Source organism: Macaca nemestrina, chromosome 19 (genome assembly GCF_043159975.1).
Source record: "Macaca nemestrina isolate mMacNem1 chromosome 19, mMacNem.hap1, whole genome shotgun sequence".
Lineage (NCBI taxonomy): Eukaryota > Metazoa > Chordata > Mammalia > Primates > Cercopithecidae > Macaca > Macaca nemestrina.
The window spans coordinates 42,321,191-42,342,500 of NC_092143.1; the positions used below are offsets into that span (position 1 = coordinate 42,321,191).

Genomic DNA, 21,310 nt, shown 5'->3' on the forward strand with positions numbered 1-21,310 from the left:
GTTCGGTCCCTAGCCGCGTTCTCGGTCGCTTCCCTCTTCCCTCGCCGCCTCCCGGCCTCCGCACCGACGCGGCCCGGGCTGGAGCCGAGCCGGGGCCGAGCTGCAGGCCAAGCCGGAGCCGGATCCTTACCCGCAGGACGTGGAAACATGGAGGCCTGAGCCGGCGTGCGCCACCTGAGGCTGCGGCGGCGACCGCGACTTCTCCCGACCCCTCTGCCACCCGCCCGTCAGTCCGTGGGTCCGTGGAGCTGGAGCGTATCCCCCCGCCGGCTGAGACAGGTGGGCTGTAGCGCCGCCCCCCTCAGCGCGGCCCGGCCTGAAAGCCCGGCTGCTCCCGGCCTCCTGTCACAGCGGGTCAGGGGCCACTCTCCCCTCCCCGGCCAGCGCCCGGAGGCGAGGGGCAGCGCAGCGGGGAGGCGGCGAAGGGACCCTCCCTTCCCTGCCCGCGGGCGCCTGGGCCACCCCGGGGGGGCTGTGGTGACAGCGGACGGACGTCTGTCCGAGTCTGCTGTTGGGAGTTGGGGGATACCGAAGGCCAAGTCTGTGCTTCCGGAGATGGGGCGGTGTTGGTCTGACAAATGGGCGTGTGATGGGCAGGGTGAGCAATAGTTGTGGGTTTTTCTTTCTTGTTTTTACATTCATAGTTTATTGAGATATAATTAACATGTCAGAAAATTAACCCTTTAAAAGTACAACTCAGTGGCTTTTAGTATATTCAGAGTTGAGCAGCCATCACCACCGTTAATTCCAGAGCATTTTTATCACCCCCAACAAAGAAGCTCGTACCCATTAGTAGTCTCTCCTCCCTCTCTCCCCTACACTATTGATCTACTTTCAGTCTCCGTGAATTTGCCTGAGCAATTGTGTTTTGACTGAAAAGTGAAAGGGTGGGTGTTTGTGAACTGGGGGCAGTAGTGGGGTTTGAGGGTATTGGTGTGGTAAAGCTGATTGGATAAAGCTGTTGTCTGCTGAACAGGGGCAGAGAAGTGGTGGGATGATTGTAATCGGCCAGCAAAGCGGGTACCCAGGATAGACTGATTAGGGGGCACAGATGGAGTGAGATCGTTGAAAGAGGAGAGGGGAAGTTGGAGAGAGGGGTGTGTAGAGCAAGGGCGATGTGCTGAAAGATGAAAACTTGGAGGGTGGAGGCGGTGGAGAGGAATGTACCGTCCACCAGAGGAACTCAGGTGCTTAGGCTGATGAGTTGAGGGCTCAAGAGAAGAATGAGGTGGAAGGGAAGAGAATCTATAGGAATGGGTGAATGGTTGCTGCAGAGGATGAAATTTATGAATATATGGATTTCTGGAGTGATTATCCTGCTTTGAAGTTTTATTTTAGATAATCCTCTCAGCAATTCAGAGATAGACTGGACACGTATGAATATTTCCATTCTGTAAATGAAGAACTAGTCTTTAGAGGTTAGGTGTCTGGCTTAAGCTCATAAACTGAGTACATAGGGCAAAATGAGTTGGAATAATTGATGAAACAATCAGTCACAAGTGGATTAAATGGCAGAGAACTGAGTTGGGGCAATGTTAATAGGAAGGAGATTCAGCTATTAAGAAGTCTGTGTTGTTACGGCATATAGTTCAAGGAGTTTTTATGTTTTTGCACTTTTTAACCACAGAAAAGTTCACACAGTGAAATAATAAAGGGTACTCCCATGTACCCATTACCCAGCTTCAACAATTAACTCATGCCAATTTAGTTTCATCTGTGTACCTATTCATTCCTATCCCTACTCACAGGTATTTTAAAGCAAATCATAGGCATTCAATTTCATCTGTAAATATTTCAATATATATCTGTAGAAGATTGAATTGCTTTTTTTTGTTGTTGGTGGGAGGCAGAGTCTCGCTGTTGTTCAGGCTGGAGTACAGTGGCATGATCCTGGCTCACTGCAACCTCTGCCTCCTGGGTTCAAGCAATTCTCCTGCCTCAGCCTCCCAAGTAGCTGGGATTACAGGCACGTGCTACCATGTCCGGCTAATTTTTTGTATTTTTAGTAGAGACAGGGGTCTCATCATGTTGCCCAGGCTGGTCATGAACTCCTGAGTTCAGGCATTCTGCCCATCCCAAAGTGCTGGGATTACAGGGGTTAGCCATAGCACCTGGACTGCTCTCTCTTTTTAATAGGCCCACAATACCATTATCACACATAAAAATTAATAGTAAGTTTTTAATATCTAGAAAGATTTACTGTACTTTAAAAAAAGTGTGGTAATCCATTTGATACAAGGAGGATAAACAGTGCAAATGCTTTTATGTTTGACTCTGAAAAATGTGGCATAATTATCTCCTGATTTTTCCATTAGATCCTGCCATCCTGATTGTTCCATTTTTTTTTTAAAATTAATATGGCTTATTTTTCTACAAAAAGTTTGAAGAATTGTCACTTTGGCTGGCTTTTTAATGAATGGAGGGCAGGAGAGAAATAGAAGTGAAATCTGTTACAACATGTACAAATGGCTCTTTCTTATATTGCTCCAAATATTTGGGCAATTTGGTTATGCTTTTCTTTTCTAGATAATTTCTTATATTGTTAGAAATTGTTTAATGTTTTATGTATCAGTTTTCTATGATTGCTGTAACATAACATGTTATCACAAATTTAGTGGCTTAAAACAATGCATTTATTATCATAGTTCTGTAGGTTAGAAGTCAAAATGGGTCTCACTGACTGTCAACAAGGCTGTGTTCTTTTCTGGAGGCTTCTAGGGGGATATCTATGCCTCTTCCAGCTTCTAGAGGCTGCCACTTTCCTTGGCTTGTGGCGCACTTCCTCTATCTTCAAAGCCACCAGTGTTGCATCTCTCTGATCATACTTCCATCCTCAAGTCTCTGACCACACGTGGGAAAGGTTCTCTGCTTTTAAGGACCCATGTAATTAGATCAGACCCACTTGGCTAATTCAGAATAATCCCCCCTTGAGGTTCTTAATTTAATCACGCTTGCAAAGTCCCTTTTCCCAGCAACATAATCACGGCTTCCATGGTTAGTATGTGGACATCTTTGGAGGCTATTATTCTGCCTACCACAATGTGTTTTGGAATATTTTGCTGAGACTTAAGAAAGTAGGTGATTTCTTTTGCTGCTGTACATGCAATGAGAGGGCCGTCTTTCACTTAGGATTGTAGATAATGGGAATGGTTAGATCTAGAGAAGACTGTTTCCTTTTAGTGGAATATGGGAAATACCTGTGACACTTGTAGTATAGGCTTTGGTAAAATGAGACCTTTAAAAATGATTAAGTATAAAAGCAAATACAGCTCCATGTAAAGTTTTCCTATATTTCGTTTTGGTCTCTTTTTCATATTCATGTCTTAAAAACATAATATATATATGTGATCAGAGGGCTAACCTGATACTTGACACAGGACACGCTGGGGGCAATGATGGTTCCCATGCCCAGGGTGAGAAGGCAGGGACTCTCTGTCCTAGTGGGAGGTAAAGGCACCCCCATTTCAGCAGCAAAGGAAGACTCCTAATGAAAGTGAGAGAACATCTTCAGGCAGAATGAACTACTGTGAGATCTGGACTTGAAGCAGCCCCTTGTCAAGTTCTTCTGTGACTCAGCTGGGCATGGTAGAGTGCTGTGGGCCTAACAGAGCGGAGTGATAAGATGGCCATTGCTGCTTTTCCTTTCTCCGGACAGAGAGAAGACTAATCTTAGAGATGGAAAGGATTTCCGGAACTCCTCCGGTTTGGGATCCTGTTTCCTGGTGGGTTTCACTTTCCTACTTAGCTGTCAAAGTCTTGACTGTCTCTAGGTGTGAAGATTCTGGCTTTCTGGTGGTGGTGCATCATTTATCAGGAAATGTGATGGGACTTATTAAATATCTGCTCTTGCCTTTAAGCATTTTTTTTTTTTCTAATAAGGTTTTTAGCAGAGCTTAATGCTTTGAACTTTGCTTGTAAACAGTTTGTAAGTTATCCTCACATTACTTGATTCTAGACAAAATGAACTAGTGGGGCTGGGAACAACTTTACATATAGGTCTTATTTAGTAAAAGTTTTTGTTTTTTTCATTTCTTTAAGGAAGTTTGATTAGTGATTTTTGATAGCTTCTCTGATTTTTATCACATTCTTTAAAAATGCAGACAACGAAAGTGGCTGAAACTTTCCAATAAGGACATTGGAATAATTATTTTTAAAAAGCTTATCTTTTCTCTTATTGCTCAGTCTTTTGGGCATTTAAAACCTTTTGTCCATCATATGATCGATGATAAATTTCTTTGTTAGGTTGAGTCAGTCACTGAATCTTGACAATTCTTCCTTCAAAATATGTCATGCAACCCTCCACCCAGAATACTTTGAAAGCCCTACCTGTATCAGTTAGGATTAGGTTTGGCTACGAATAACAGAGACCTGAAAAATAATAGCTTAAACATGTGACTAGTTTGTTTCTTTTGTAAAAGAAGTCCAGAGGTGGACAATTGAGCTGGACAGCAGAGCTGGTTTGGCAGCTCTGCTGTCATCAGGAATCCAGCCCCTTGCAGTTTCTTACACTGTTAACCTTAAAGTATGGCCCTTGATTTCTGGGTCCGAGATGGCTGCTGGAGTTCGAGCTAAAATTTCCATGTGCCAAACAGCAGGATGGAGGAAGGGATAAAGAAGTGACTGTCCACTCTTAGAGACTTAAATGTATTTTAGTTGAACAGGAATATGCCTAGTCAAAAAATTGGAGTTCTGTTCCTAAAAGGAAGGGAGGACTGGAGATTGGGTAGGGAATTAGCATTTTTTGCTATTCTTTTTTCTATTGTTTTTTTTTTTTTGGAGACACTCTGACCCTGTTGCCCAGGCTGGAGTGCAATGGTGGGATCTTGGCTCACTGCAACCTCTGCCTCCCAGGTTCAAGTGATTCTTCTGCCTCAGCCTCCTGAATAGCTGGGATTACAGGCATGTGCCACCATGCCTGGCTAATTTTTGTATTGTTTTTATTAGAGTTGAGGTTTCACCATTTTGCCCAGACTGGTCTCGAACTTCTGACCTCAGGTGATCCACTCACCTCGGCCTCCCAAAGTGCCGGGATTATAGACAGGAGCCACTGTGCCTGGCTTCTGCTCTTCTTTATAATTAGTTTCTCTGTCTGGACCCAGACTAACCTACATACTTTTTGAAACTCTAGGTTTGAATCCTAGTTCTGTCATTTATTTGCTTTGGCATGTTACTCAACTTTTTTGAGCTTCAGTTTTCTCATCTGTAAAATGGGACTAATATATACTTTATATGTTTTTTAGAGAATAAAATGAAAATACCTCTCTGTATCTAGCAATATATACACTATAACTATTAGTTGTTTTTCATTCTCTTCCTTTAGGTTTCTCGACTTGGATATCTGAATGAATGGTGTAAAAAGATGAGAATTGGAGATGGACAAGGGGAAGGATATATATTAAGTTCAGTATTGAGCATGTGGAGTTTGAGGTGCCTGTGGGACACCAGATGGCAATAGATGTTAGGCAATTAAATAGGCCTGGCACTCAAAAGACAGTTCTGACTAGACATAGATATTTTGGATTGTCAGTGTATAGGGGTAGAGTTCATCAGTCTGGAAGTCTTAGGGAGGATGTATGCAATTGTACGGTTACTATGTGCAAAGTAAGAAGGCATGCCCTTTAGTGAGTCTTTGTGTGAAGCGTCAAGCCTCAGCTTACTTTCTGGCCTCTTCTTTATTTATTATTTTTATTTTTATTTTTTTGTGGGTTAAGGAGTGGAAAGTTTAATAGAAGAAAGGAGAGAGGAGAGCAGCTCTTTGAGAAAGAGAGAGAGAGACCTCCGAAAAAGAGGGGAGGCCATGGACCACAGCAGATTTTATATGGAGAAGGTGGTGTCTGAGTTACATAGGGCTCACAGATTGGTTCGATCATGTATGTCGTCTACAGAGTGTGTGGGGATGGCTGGTTGCCTCTACCTAATCGTATGCAATGGGCTTGCCAGTTGATTGGCGCCATCCTATCTGCTCTTACAGTACATATGGCTGGCAGAGAAGAGAAGATGGAGCCGCCATTTTGAAAATGTCTAGTCCTTAGTTCCTGCAGGCATTCTCCTGTGCAAGCTCCCAGTTTACAGGCTGCTCTTTGTTAGAAAATGATTTGGGGCTGCTTTTCATTAAAAAGAAAAGTCTTACTGAGGACTCCCATGCCTTTGCTATCTGCCTAAGTAATTCATTGTTAACTTCTGTATCATCATTCCCTGCTCTGGAGTGGCAACCCTAACTGCTGTTAAGTAATTCCTTGTTAACTCCTGTGTCATCATTCCCCACTCTGGAGTGACCCTAACTGCTGTTAAGTAAGTCCTTGTTAACTCCTGTATCATCATTCCCCGCTCTGGAGTGGCAACCCTAACTGCTGTTAGTGGGTGTTGGGTGATGACTCTTTGTGGCTACTTCCTGCTGAAAAGGGGCATCATGTGGGGAACAGCAGCTAGGGCTCCTCCTGGGGTCAATCTAAGGGTCCTTGGAAGAAAGGCATGTCCGTGTGTGGTTCTGTCGGCAGCACCATTTGGAGTTTGATTCTGTGGCTATTCGGATGGGTTGTAACACTGGTTTGCCTCCACCACATGTTGCTGAAATGTTAATATAAAAGTAACATTCCTTTTAGGATAAGTGGCATTGGATTTGGGTGGCTGGAGTAATTTTAGTGTTAACCTTGGCTAGATCTTTCCTGCAGTTATCAATCCCTTCATGACTTCCACAGAAAATTTCTTTCCTTTATAACCTTCTTTGCATAGCCAGGCTGTGACATATTACCAAACCCAATAAGAAGTTCTAGCAAACTCGGTGATGGTAAAACTTTCATGCTTCCTTTTTGTTGGTAATTATCCCTGCTATAAGGATAATAATTAAGCAAAATACTACAACAATGGAAGCTCTCTGTCCAGTATTTCAGTTAGAAGGTGCTACCATGTATAACCCTACTGCAAATAGTAGAGTGAATATAGCAGTTCCCACAAGTATGGTATAGTAGATACTTTCCATCTAAAATTTTACTTGCCAGGGTATCCAGATTTTTATGTTACCCATCCCTTTTTGTTTCTTCCAAGCTTCAGGAGATCGCCACTTGATTCACAGGAATAAGCAGGGTTAGTCTAAAATGTAGGCACACAGCTTAAAAACAATTAGTGTGACTAGGATTTAATGACAAAGGTATGATAAGCTTTGGAGCCTATTTTCACTCTCTAGTCCTCATTTTTGGTAAAAACAAATTATGATAGGACCGTGTTGTTTGTAGAATAAACTTTAGTCTTATATTTGGCCGGGTTATTTGCATAACGTTCAGCAAGAGTAATTATTTCTACATAGTCCTTTTGGATTGGTTTTGATAGAACTCTGTTCCACAAGAAATCTCAGATAAGACTTCTTAAAGCTGAGCCCAGCCATGGGTTTGTATCCTCAAATACCTGAGAGTTGGCTGATCCTTTTCTCTTAAGGTCCCAAGATAAACTTGGAACTCCTGGACCTGTTAGAGAGTGACATTCTTCACAGACCAAAGGTTAGGAACCCTGTGCAGGGACTGTGTAGACAAGGTATGAGGCCAGTTCTTCCCATGGAACTTTTTCAGCTCTGCAAGTGGAGATTGACTCCTTAAAGGGAAGCATATACTTCCAGTCAAAGCCTTGATAAAATAATAACCAGTTTTTCCAGTTGTGTCCTGTTGAAAAAGAAAAATGGATTCTTATTTCACTGATGCAGACAACTATATTGCCATAAGTTAAGAGTTCCCACAGATTAGAGGAACCAAGCAGAGAGAAACAAACATGCTCCAAGTTTTGTTCACAGAAGTATACCTTACTGTATTATTAGAGACTGTAAATAGTTCAAAATAAGTTTCCTTGACCCTGAAAAGCAAACTAAGGATCAGCAATATTCTAAGCAAAAGTCAAAAAGATTGCTTTAGCTTTCTGAGTGCAGTCCATTTAGTCAACTCTTATTTCGCTTGATATTTGTGAACATTTCAGTTCTTAATGAGTCCTGTACATTCTTTCTCTCTTCCAATGTTACGATCTTCAAAGCTGTTAAAAACCTGCATTTGAGAACACCGGTTAAAAGTCCTTGATTATAAACCATCTTTTGAGAAGGAACAAAGCAAGACAACAATTGTCTGTGAATGACAAAATTTCCAGGTTACAATTAAAAACATGACTGAAAAGTTTAGTTAACCTTAATTATGATTGATAGCATGTATTTAGACATTAGAATTTTAGAAATCCCATACAATTTTGGAACATATATTAGTATTCACCAAAATATAACTTAAAGAAGATTGGACATCATTTTGGCAATTCTCATGTGACTAAACACATCAGATAATCCTGTTTACCTCTTTGGATGTTTCAGGGACCCTCTGAACAATCCAGAAAGCCAGGCATCGGGAAAGACAATTTTGAAGCTTGAAGCTTGATTTTGGGATGCCTGTTAAATGTTAGAGGTTTAAAACACTTGATGTTATGAAATAGAATTCCAAATTGCCATTATTTATTTTGCCAAAATGATGACACAAAAGGCAAAAGTCTTTCATTAGCCTTTACTATTACATGAAAATCCTGTTTAAAGCCAAAATTTACCCTTATATTAGTTTATTAAAGTTGTAAACAACCTTTTGATAAAACCTCATAGGAAATTCCATCTAATCTTAACCAATAACCATGGGGTGAAGTCTTTACAAACCCTTTACAACCCCTTTTGCTAAAGGGCAGATTAGTATCTTAAGAGAGCCTTACTGTGCTTTTCTTTCAATGCTCAATTTAGGAAAGGATGATATAATACCTTTTTGAATTTAGTTAATGTTTACATATTTTTGCAAGATTAATTTTTGTCTTTCTATAACTTGTTAAACCTTTAGCTCTGTCTTATTAAATTTAAGATAATTCCTTATCCCTGGGCAAAATTTATATTTCCATGCTTTCTTATAATCTTTTATTAAAAAACACATTTCACTGTTTTTATAAGCCTTGCAGATAAAACCGTTTAGAGATCTCAAATACATGTTGCACTGTTAACTCTCAGCAACTTTCACTTTTGGTGAAAAACCTGGTTAGTAAGTGATTTTAATTATGTACTAGGTGTGGAGTCTAGGACCCAGATGAAGTTCGGCTTATGGGGTCCTGGGCCTGCATCCTAACCTGAGGTACCCTTTCTTTTGACAGAACCATACAGAAAGATACACAAGCACACCAGATTGGCTACAGCATAAGACCAACCTCACAAATTCTTTTTTATTAATTAAAACTTTACAGAGAATAAACAGTGATCCTTATTATCCTTTTTACCGGTTTGCACAGGAAGAGATAAGCCAAATTGTTATTGGCTTATGTTATATTGTTGACTGGTTAAAAAAAACTTTTATCCTTTTGCCAACATGTTGGGCTTCTGGGTTCCCTTCCTATTAGCTCAATTCTAAGTCAAGCATTTTAAGGTTTTGGGAAATTAATTTTTCCTACTTTGGAGGAACATTATAAAAGAAGAGATAGGAACCATTGTACACTGTGAAAGAAGGAAAAACACCATAGAAAAGTCTGGGGATTCCAGTTAGGGTTGTCAAGAGGTACTGTCTCTTCTTCTTATTGGGAATTGTGTTTCCCTTATTTCTTTGCCTTCCCTATTTTCCCTTTTCGTTTTAGGCCTACTATAGGAAACATTGCTCATCTTTGAATTTCTCTGCTGCCTGCTTTTCAGCTGTAGTTAGGGTTTGGCTTAGAAGCAACATAACATCTCTTCACGAGAGGTCAAACACCTGAGTTAAATTTTGGAAAGCTTCTATATACCTAGCAGGGTCTTTAGAAAATTGACCTAAGTCTCCTTTATTTGCCTAAGGTGTTGCAAAGGGAAGGGAACTTGAATGCTAGTGACATCACCTCCATTGGGCATTTCCTGTAGAGGTAAGAGTGAAAGTGGGGAGTGGGAAATTTTGGAGATGGTGGAGGTGGAAGAGCTGGTGGTATGGTTGGAGGTGGCCCTGAATAAGGGGGACTTGGAGGGCTGGGACACCCAATAACTGCCTCAGATGATTTCCCCAGAAGTTACTTCTCTAATTTTGGGGAATTATTATCTTTGGGCCTGCTCAATGTGATTGCTAAAAGGGCTGGGTTGATTCTGTAACGCTTACAAAAGTCTAGTAAAAAGGCCATGCATGCCCTTGTGCAAAAGAAAATGAGCTGCTTTTTCTTTAAAGTTTCAGGGTCAAAGGAGTCCTTGTGCTTCAGAATGCACTCCAGGGGAGTGCAGGATGAAGATGGTACCCACTTAGAGAAGTGACAAAAAGGTGGCCCTTTAGTCTCCTTCCTTTGGGTGTAACCCATGGTAGAGAGGAAGACAGTGGGGGCATACCCCCTGCTTTTTTCCCTACGTGTTTCCTGGGTCCCAGGCACCTTGTTGAATGTGCTGCCCATGGTTGCCAGTGTGACCCCCAGCCATGGAACCAGAGGAACTAAGTCACTGGGTCTAGTCAAGCTCACCCAAGTGGCTCTAGTCCTCTGCCTGTTATTTCCCTTCAACTTCCTAGACTTGTGTGACTTGCCTGGCTTCCCAAAAAATGGATCTCAAGAAAAGCTACACAATAGTTGGGCAAGGCCCCTTTAATGGAGGGGGTGTGCTAGATTGAACTCTGTATCTTGCTATTATGGCCTGTGCTGAAGCATTTACCCTTAGAGAATGGTTCCAGTTAACTTCCAAACTTAAAACTCCCTTGCTAATTAAGTACTACTCTAATTGTAGGCAGAATAGGTGCCTTAAAAAAAACGTGGGAATCGTATGGCCGTTTTCCTGCTGATGAGACAGTATTCAGACTAAAATTTGGCTTTGGAGGATATTTTACCCCTAGTTGTTGAAGGCAGAAGTTTCCCAATTACAGAAGCAGCATAAAGCCTGGTTTCTAGTAGAGAGGCAGAAAAAGGAAAGAGAATTGGGAGGCTAGGGTATTTCAGTGAAGGACTGACAATATGCTTCATGGAGAGGATTCCTATTTCACTAGGTGGCACTGTTGACCTTGAAACACCACATACTCTCTAGACCAAGGGCAGAGAGAGACCTGGAAAATGCCATGTACTTTCCAGACCAAGGGCAGAGAGAGAGAGAGGTGCTCCTGTTGGGGGGTCAGGGAGCCCTGTTCTTAGAAAATCACAAAGATGCTTCCCCTTAAGCTATATCCCCAGTTGCTACGGCACTCCCTGATCTTGCCAAACAAGATTACTTCCCTGAACCATGAAACTTCCCACACATTTCTTACACGGAGAGGATAAGAGATATGGCAGTTGCGAACAGCAAAGGAGGAAATTACAATAGGAAAGTTGGAGCTCCTGTTGCTGACACCCCACTGGGGCGGTTGGAGGCTGGGGTCCAGAGCCTTTGGGTAGCACGGGGGGTAGCCCCAGCCAGAAATCCTCAGTCACCCCGGGACTTCTTCCAGCCCCACATGACAGCTAAGTCCTCCATGAAAGGTCTAAAATGGAAGCCGAGAGCCTTGGAATGAAAGGACAGAGTTGGAGTTCGCTCTTCTACTTACCGTTCTGATGAATGTTGTACTTTGGTATCCCGGACGAAACCCCCATTTTGAAGTGGCTACACTGTCTGGGGTATATACCCTGGGGTTTGTTGTTGCCCACCGAGAAAGAATTGGGACACGGACACGTGGGTGGGTTAAGGAGTGTATAGTTTAATAGAAGAAAGGGGAGAGGAGAGCAGCTGCTTGAGAAAGAGAGGCGTTTGAAGAAGGTACTTTCTGGCCTCTTATGCTTCTGCTTTGATTCCTTTTCTGTTCCAGCCATGTTAAACTTCTTTCAGGTCCTTGAACATACTCTACCTGTTATTTCTTAACCATAGGGCTTCACACGTGCCATTCTCTGCTTTGGAAGTTTCTGAACTCCCACATCCACCCAGGCCAACCCTTCTTGTCCTTTAGGTCTTAACTTTTTTTTTTTTTTTTTGAGATTGAGTCTTGCTCTGTCTTGCCCAGGCTGGAGTGCAGTGGTATGATATCGGCTCACTGCAGCCTCTAACTCCTGGGTTCAAGTGATTCTCCTGTCTCAGCCTCCTAAGTAGCTGGGATTACAGGCGCCTGCCACCACACCCGGCTAATTTTTGTGCTTTTAGTAGAGATGGAGTTTCACCATATTGGCCAGGCTGGTCTTGAACTCCTGACCTCAGGTGATCCGCCCACTTCAGCCTCCCAAAGTGCTGGCATGAACCACCGCACCCAGCCGGTCTTAACTTTTGTGGTGTGACCTCTTGGAAGCTTTCCCCAAGTCTTGAATAGTTGCCGTCTTAAATTTCTTGTTGATTTATTTGTATCTCTGTATATAATTCCATTCTTCACAACTTTAACCTTGGCACTTTGCATACTGCTGGCCACATAGTGGGCAATCAGGAATATTTACTGGCTATTGATAGGCTTCTTGTGCTTATTGTAACCATAATGTGATGTAGCTTATATATTGCTTATTTGGTTTTTCAACCCTGTACTGTTCTTTAGTATTTGCACATTGAATTGTTTATATGAATCATTGATTATGAAATAGTAAAGCTGATTCTCTCCTATTTATTTTGATATTTTTTCTACTTAAAGTAATACTTGTGTATTGTTAGAAAAGGTAAATAATAGTAAAGGCAGGTTATAAAAAATCAGCAATATCTTTACCCATCCCCACTTTTTAGTCTCATTTTCAGAGGCAGTTGCTTTTAAGAACTCTGTCTCTCTCTCTCTCTCTCTTTTTTTTTTTTGGTAGAGATGGGGTCTTGCTATGTTGCCCAGGCTGTTCTTGAACTCCTAGCCTCAAATAGTCCTCCTGCCTGGACCTCCCAAAGTGCTGGGATTACAGGCCTGAGCCACTGCACCTGGCCCTAAAAATTCTTTTAAGCTTTTTCTTTTGATACTTACCTCTGCGTTTATAAATCTGCCTAAATTGCTATTTTGTGATTTATCAATTTTAGATAATACATATTAACTTCTTGTTATGGTAGGTGGGATACTCTTCCACTTCCTTCCCCTATTTCTAAAAGCCCTTCCAGTATAGTTATATAAGAATTCTTGGTTAATTTAGTGTTTAACTTTTATATTGTTATGACTACATAAATATTGTTCACTGCTGGTAAGTACTTTACCATGTTTCCCCTTATTGCCTCCTAGTTTGCTTAGTTTTCCATGGATATATTATTAATTTTTAACAAATACTTTGAATGGCCTGTGGGATTTAGTGCCTAAGAAACTGACGTAAGGTGTTACTCTGGCTACTGCTATTGCAGTTGTTTTGTGTCCCTGTTCCAGAGGTTTCATGTCTTTTTCAGCTTTGTCAGTAAAGTAAAATCTCAGATCCCCACAGTGCCTGACCTGACAGTGTAATATCCCCCATTTTGTTTGTGCTTTCTTTTTGGAACTGTTACTATTAATATATTAAAATCTTCTAAATTATTCTTTAAATTTTCTATTTTTTCTCCTCTTGTTTTTCACTTATTTGTCTTCTTGCTCTTTATTATGGGAGTTCCCTTGACTTTTATCTTTTCTCCGTTCTAGTGAATTTTTAAATCTTATTTTAAATTTCAGGTGTCCTTTCTTGTTCTTCATTTCATTTTTTATGACATCCTACTCTTGCTTCATGAAGCAATATGTGGTTAAAAGAGAATGGTTTCTGTACCTATCCTGCCTGGGTTTAAAACCTGCTATGCCACTTTCTAGCTCTATAATCTTGGGCAAGTTACTTAACCTTTCTTTGCTTTAGTTAAATTATGTAGGCTAGGAGTTGGCAGACGTTTCATGTAGGACCAGATCATAAATATTTCAGGCTTTATGAGCCAAGGGGCAAAATGAAGGATATTTTAAATTATTTAATCATTTCATTATGCAAGTACTTATATAACAAGAGAGAAAACATTTCTACAAGTTTTTTATTAATAAAACTCAATGCAATACTAATAATGATCGAGAACAATTTTTGCAATAAAGGTTTGCTAATGAGAAGAATGAATTTTTTTTTGGAGGAGAGGGGATAACATTTGGCTTAATTGGAGTTTAAAGTTAGTGTTCCCTATCATCAAAATTGATTATAAATGTCCACCTATTAATGCTGATTTGTAATGAGATTTCATGTATTTCATCTTTGAAAATGTCTTCTTAGATACTGCCAAATACTGCTAATAGTCTGTGAACATATGGTTTTAATAGAGCATATTCATTGCTTGGAAGGCATTTACAGAATTCTTTTAGACTCTTTTCTTTTTTTTTTTTTTTTTTTTTTTTGAGACCGAGTCTGGCTCTGTCACCCAGGCTGGAGTGCTGTGGCCGGATCTCAGCTCACTGCAAGCTCCGCCTCCCGGGTTCACGCCATTCTCCTGCCTCAGCCTCCTGAGTAGCTGGGACTACAGGCGCCCGCCACCTCACCCGGCTAGTTTTTTTGTATTTTTTAGTAGAGACAGGGTTTCACCGTGTTAGCCAGGATGGTCTCGATCTCCTGACCTCGTGATCCGCCCGTCTCGGCCTCCCAAAGTGCTGGGATTACAGGCTTGAGCCACCGCGCCCGGCCTCTTTTCTTGATATTTAACGTTTAGCAAATCATTACATTGCAGACTAATCACTTCCAATTGAGAATTAGGTGGAAGCTTCTCATTGCACAGTTAAATGGTTTTTGAAATGTGGAGTGTTCGTTTCTACTTGCATTGAGGTATGAAAAAATACTGCTGGAAATGTTTGATTTTGGAAAATATGTCTGCTGCATATTTGTGTGGCCGTAGAGATCTTGCTTCTTATTTTAATTTTTGGCAGCATAGGAAGTGCATGAAGCATCTTGACATGACTTGTGACTCAGGCAATGTTAGTTGTCCTTGAAATGACTGTCTCAATATAGGTTTTGCATGTAGACCCTGTAGTCCTTCTGATTTTAGGCTGAATTCATTAACAGATGTAATCAAGTCTGCAGCAACAATAGTGGTTGAGGGTGATTCTTTTCATTCAGAAAAATTTTTCTTGGCCTGGATCTTGAAACATTTCAGTAAAACTCTGCCATTGTTAAGCCATTATGTTGTTTTGTGGCAGGACTCGTCAGGATATTTCGCTTCTATTTCTGACAAAAATGTCATGAGAACAAATGAAATTTACCTTTGGCATTACTGGTCCAGTAACACATGATAGATTCAAATGTTTTCTGCAGAGTACCTGCTGATTGAGAATATGATGAATAGCCATAAGCTTTAAACACCTTACATCTCACAAGGCTTGTAAATTTGTCCAGCTAAACCCTTTTCTGCTTCATACATATTTTTACCACCGTCAGTTGTTACACATCTTAGCAGATTCTACTTCAGGTTGTTCTAAATTAGTATTTTCTTGACTTTTTGGAAAATATTCATAGATGTATTTGTTTCTTATGTACTGTACTTCGAGCCACTGTTTTCATGGAAAGAGTAAGATGTTAAAGATATTTTCTCTGGACACAATTCTTTGACTGCTGTAATCAAACACAATTTAATTAACTCACCGTTGGTAAATCCTTTCCTTGCTTGCTTAACAAATGAGCCATTTGGAAATTTACTTTGGTTGCAGCCTCATTTCCCTGGTTAATTTTTGGCAAGACATTCTGCTCTGAGGAGGTATATCTTGTTTAACATTTGCCCATTTTCCTCTCCATTGCTCTCATGAGTTGGGAGTGAATGCTGTGTGGCAGGGCATATTGGGATATTGTGATGAGTGCTTAGTCTAGTAATGCTTCCTATATTGTATTTTGCTGGCACAGCTGTGATGCATCTACATAATAAAGTATTTTGACATCTAACTAGATTTAAAAATTCTGCAGTTCACTGTGACTTACGAGTGTGACATCAGAGTACTTCTGTTGTTTTGTTGTGATAGTCACTGGTAAAATAGTATGGCAATACTCATGACACTTGAAATGCTGTTGAGTATAACTGTATCATTGAGATTTGTGGCGCACTGAGAGTATAAAGAGATGAGGGCACCACAAATGGTCTCTGTAGCAACTACCCAAGTCTGCTGTTGTATCAGGAAAATAGCTGTAGACCGTATGTACACAAATGAGCACGGCTGTGTTCTGATGAGACTTTACTGACACTGACATTTTCTTTTCATATAATTTATACATGTCACAAAATATTCTTTTGATTTTTTTTCAACGATTTAAAAATGTGAAAATCAGGTTGGGTGCAGTGACTTTATGCCTGTAATCCCAGCACTTTGGGAGGATAATGTGGGCAGATCACCTGAGGTCAGGAGTTTGAGACCAGTATGCCCAACAAGGTGAAACCTCATCTCTACTGAAGATACAAAAATTAGCTAGACATGGTGGCGCATGTCTGTAGTGCCAGCTACTAGGGAGGCTGAGATGAGAGGATTGCTTGAACCCAGGAGGTGGAGGTTGCAGTGAGCTGAGAGTATGCCACTGCACTCCACCCAGGGCGACAGAGTGAGACCCTTTCTGGAAAAAAAAAAAAAAAAAAGTAAAAATCATTCTTTGGACAGTACATAGGATTTAGCCCTTGGGCTGTAATTTGCCAATTTATGATTTAGGCAATGAGGAAAAAAAGTACTATGCCATAGTTTGTGGTGAGTGTTAAATCAGTTAGTATGTGTGAAACACTTAAGATGGTGACTGGGGACATAGTAGGCGCTAAATAAATATTTGGTATTATTATTGTTACCGTTTTCATTATTATCTAAGGATATTTTAGTTTTTATTTTTTTCTTAGAATCATCTGTTTTCTATGATTCCTTTCTTTAGTTTGTTTTGGTTTCCTTTTTTTTTTTTTGAGATAGGATCTTGCTCTGTTGCCCAGGCCGGAGTGCAGTGGCACAGTCACAGCTCACTGCAGCCTTGACCTCTCAGGTTCAGGCAATCCTCTCACCTCAGCCTCCCAAGTAGCAGGAACTGTAGGTGTGCACCACCATGTCTGGCTAATTTGTTTATTTTTTTGTAGAGACGGGGTCTTGCTGTGTTGCCCAGGGTGATCTCCAAGTCCTGGGCTCAAGTGATTCTCTTGCCTTGGCTTCCCAAAGCGCTGGGATTCTAGGAGTCAGTCACCATGCCCGGGCTGTTTTGGTTTATGTGTTTCATGTTGGAGGCTTTACTCACAAGTCTAATCATTTTTGACTGTCCATTCTTATTTAAAAGTGAGACTACCCCAAAACTGATTGGAAGCTCTTTGTGTAAGTAGATTTTGTTGAGTGGTGGGCATTGCTGTGAGGTGATGATCTGTTTTTTAAATTGGCCTGGCAGTTCCTAAATGTCTGTATCTTTTCCCTAGGTTCCTATTCAGTTTCTCTTGAGAGGAATCCTTCAGTCTCCTGCCTTGGAGGCAGGGAAACTCATGATGGAGCTGTAGCAAGTTGACTTTATCTTCATTCTCCTGTTTTCTTCATTTTCCACCTTATTACCCTCCCCAACCTTGGCGTTGGTCTCTCTAGTCGTATTTCTCTGGGGAGCACATGTAATAATCTCTTCCTGGGGAGAGAGACCCCCAGACTTTAGCCCTGCACCTTGCCCCATATTCCCCAGTGCCCAGTCTCTCACTCTTCAGCCTTCCCACAGCTCCATGCTTTCCTTCTTGTTAGTGTCCCCCTTGGCAGGAACTCCTTTTGAGGCTTCCTCAGGTCTGCTGGTTCAGGTACACTCCTCTGTCACCTTCCCATCTTCCACACTTCCCTTGATCTGATCTTTGTGGGTTTATATCTTTCTTTCCATTGCTTTCATTTCATTGGGCGGGGAATACCCAACTCTACTTAATATAGCACTTGGAACCTAGTTGCGTTTCAGAGAATGTTCTATTACTTGTGGACTCATGGCACCTGTGGCATTTACTATGTCCTTTGGCTGGTGATTATTGCCCGTTATTTCTCTGATCTCCTGTTTCAGCTTTCTCCTTAAAGGCTCTTAAGTACAAGTGTGGCATATATGTGTGTTGTGTGTGTTTGTACACACAGGCAATCCATATATATATTATATATCATATAATATATCATTTATAATATAATGTAATATAAATATATTATTTATAATATGTATATTATATAATATATAATAATATAATACAATATAATATATATATTTAGGAGGAGAGCAATTCTGGAATATAGTGTAGAATTGTGGATTATCAGCCTGAGATGGGACAAAGGGCATTAGGGCATCATTTACACGTTTTGAGGGTGTTAGAACAGGATTTGGTTATCATGGATTTTCAGATCCACTAATGTTTACTTTCCATTTAAGGCACATTAAATCAAGAGATAGTCAGTACACATAAAAGAGGAGATTTACTTTATGTATTTATCAAATATTTCACAAATTAAATATAAAATATTGAACATATCATGTATTATTTATTTATTTTTTTGCTGACAGAGTCTCCCTGTGTTGCCCAGGCTGAAGTGCAGTGACATGACTGTATAATAGCTCACTGCAGCTTCAAAATCCTGGATTTCAGGTGATCCTCCTGCCTCAGCCTTCTGAGTAGCTGGGACTACAGGCTCATTAGCCGTGTTGCCTGGCTAATTTTTGAATTTTTTATAGAGACAGAGTTTTGCTTTGTTGTCCAGGCTGGTCTTGAACTCTTAGCTTCTGGAGATCCTTGCACCTTAACCTCCCAAAGTGCTGGAATTACAGGCGTGAGCCACAGTTCCTGGCCTGTTACCAAGTATTTTTTAACGTTTACTAGTTTGATGGGTAACGATGATACATTATTGTTTTAATTAGCATATCGTACTCAGGATTTAGGCTGAAGATCTTTTCATATATTTATTAGCTGTGGGACCTTGGCTATTTCAGCAAGTATTTTTTGAGTAATTTCTCTTTAGCAGCATGCCGGAGGTTGATTAGGGATAAGGAAGAAGTATAAGGCCTGATTCATACCTCTCAGGAATAATCTACCTGGGGAGATATGTTTTATGTACTACAGCATAATAACATTTCAAGGCCGCTTTTACATAATCACAGCTTTAGGGGATTAGTGGAGAGTTTTAAGGGGTAACAGGGAGGAATGATAGAATCAATTTTACACATTAAGATTGAGTTCTTGACTACATTGCATTGAAGATAGGTCCTTTGAAAGGTTTGCTACTAAAAGTGTCAGCAATAGCCTACTTCTCGTGTCTAGCATGGACTTACATAAGGATCACTGTTACCAACAAACTTACTGATTATATTATATATATTATCATTGAGTTAAAAAAAGTCTTAAGTAATTTAGAGATATCAATACAACTGGCTTCCTGACCACAGGTTGGGTCTAGAAGGAGAAATTTGAAAGTAGTATCATGGAAGCCAATAGAAAAGCCAGGAGATGGAATCAGTTACTGACAGATTTAGAGAAAGAAGAGCTGGAAGCCAAGGGAGTCTAATGATGCCCAGTGAGGGCAAAGGCAGTAGGAGTCTTTGGAGATGACCCAATAGTGTTTTCTACTTTACTCTAGTTTTCATTGATAAGGGTCTTGAGAGTTCCAAATAAATTGGGAGGAGGTGATTGTGTGTGTGTGTTTGGAATCCTTGGCAGGAGTCATTGCAGAAGAGATGCCGTTGGGGCTCAGTTTTCTACTTTGCTTTCTGTGGGGGAGCAGGTGGATCTTTCTGGCAAGAGTGCCTCAGTGGCTACTGGTCTTATTATGTCTGAACTTGTTTCTCCTGTATATTCCAGCTGCCCAGGATGTTGCCTTCACTCTGTTCCTAGCAGGTAGCACCCTGTTGTTGCTTCCTGTGGGAGTAAGGGCTTAGGCAGGGGTGTCTGCTCAGGTGCACTAGCCAAGCTTCTGTTAGTTGCTTCTGGGCCTTTTTCTGGCCTTTCTGCCTTTGTGCCAGAGTTCCTGTTCACACTCTTTGGGATGGTGCCCTTGAAGGCCCTTGAGCCTGCTCTGGGATGGCATTTCCCTTTTTAGCCCATCTCCAGCTGTTTTCTATTTTATAGGGATTCTTCACAGCTTCTGGCCCCCTGTTATTTTATTTTATTTTATTTTTTGAGACGGAGTCTCGCTCTGTTCGCCCAGGCTGGAGTGCAGTGGCCGCCCCTGTTATTTTTTGAGCATGGCTGTGTAATCACTGGCTATTTAAAAAAATATTGTTTATATTATTTCTAGGGTTCGATGAGAAAAAATGGGGAAGGAGGCACTGTACTCTTTGCTCAGTTGGCTGTCTCGATTTTTTTTGTTAACGTTCTGTTCAGTGTCTCTCCTGATATGCTTGTAGGCTTTATTCATATTGTTTTAGAACGATTTCATAGTGTTCTTAGACTGAGCAGTTATTTTGATTTATTAATTTTATTTTTGATACAAAGTCTTGTTCTGTTGCATAGTGCAGTGTTGCAGGCGTGGCTCACTGCAGCGTCGAACTCCTGGGCGCAAGCAATCCTTCTGAGTAGCTGGGACCACAGGCTTGTGCCACCATGTCCAGCTAGTTTTTAAGTTTTTTGTATAGATGGAGTCTTGCCATGTTGCCCAGGCTGGCCTTGTACTCCTGGGCTCAAGCATTCCTCCTGCTTCTGTCTCCCAAAGTGCTGGGATTACAGGTGTACAGGTGTTTGATTTAAGACTTAATTTTGTGGTCCATCCTAGCCGCCTTGAAAATAAAGTTTATTTCCTATAAACCAGTAGAAAACAGTCATAGGATATGAACAGGTAATGGCCTTATTCAGGGCAAGAGAGATGCAAAATAAAATTGTATTGAAAAACTTTTTTAAAAAAAATCTAAGTTGGCAAGGATCAGAAAGTTTGATTAAATAATGGTGGCTGTGAAGTAGAGAAATAGGCATTGCTGGTGAGTATCCAAGTATCTATCAAAATTACAAATGCATATACCCTTTTACCCAGCAATTCTATTTCTCTCGATTTATCATATCTGTCTACTCATACATGTGTGAAATATTTTATATGCTTATGTAAGTGATAGTATAAGATATAAGTAATGTATATATCTTACTGGGGAATGACATTTATTTATTTTTTATTACTTGGAGAATGATTTGTAATAGCAAACGATGTCAACTACTTAAGTGTCCATCAATATGGTATTTGAGAAATTATAAAATGGAATGTTACACAGTTGTAAAAAGGAATGAAGTGGTTCATATACGGATATATAATGACTTCCTATATATTGATGAGTGGGAATAGCAGAGTATAGAGGAATATGTCATATGCTATGGTTTGTTTAAAAAGAGGTTGAACATATGTTTATAGATACACAGAATGTCTGTGGAATGATGTCCAAGAAAGTGGGAATGTTTTCTCTGAGTTGAGAAGGTAGTTAGAAGATGGGATGGGAAGGAGACTTTTCACTGTATATCCTTTGAAGCTTTTGTATTTTGTACCATGTATATTACTGATACAAA

The 21,310-nt window shown here is 40.7% G+C and overlaps 1 protein-coding gene across 14 annotated transcripts in view; it reads left to right on the forward strand.

Annotated features, from left to right (window-relative positions):
- LOC105489384 (dymeclin) overlaps positions 1 to 21,310 on the forward strand; it is a 406,658-nt gene continuing 385,348 nt past the window's right edge. For 4 of the 14 annotated variants that reach the window (XM_071085389.1, XM_071085380.1, XM_071085383.1 and 1 more), the window contains exon 1: positions 6 to 279. The gene's annotated coding sequence lies outside the window, so the exon portion shown is untranslated. Of the gene's footprint in view, positions 280 to 21,310 lie in introns of all 14 variants that reach the window. The other 10 variants (XM_071085386.1, XM_071085387.1, XM_071085379.1 and 7 more) reach the window with 6 other exon arrangements.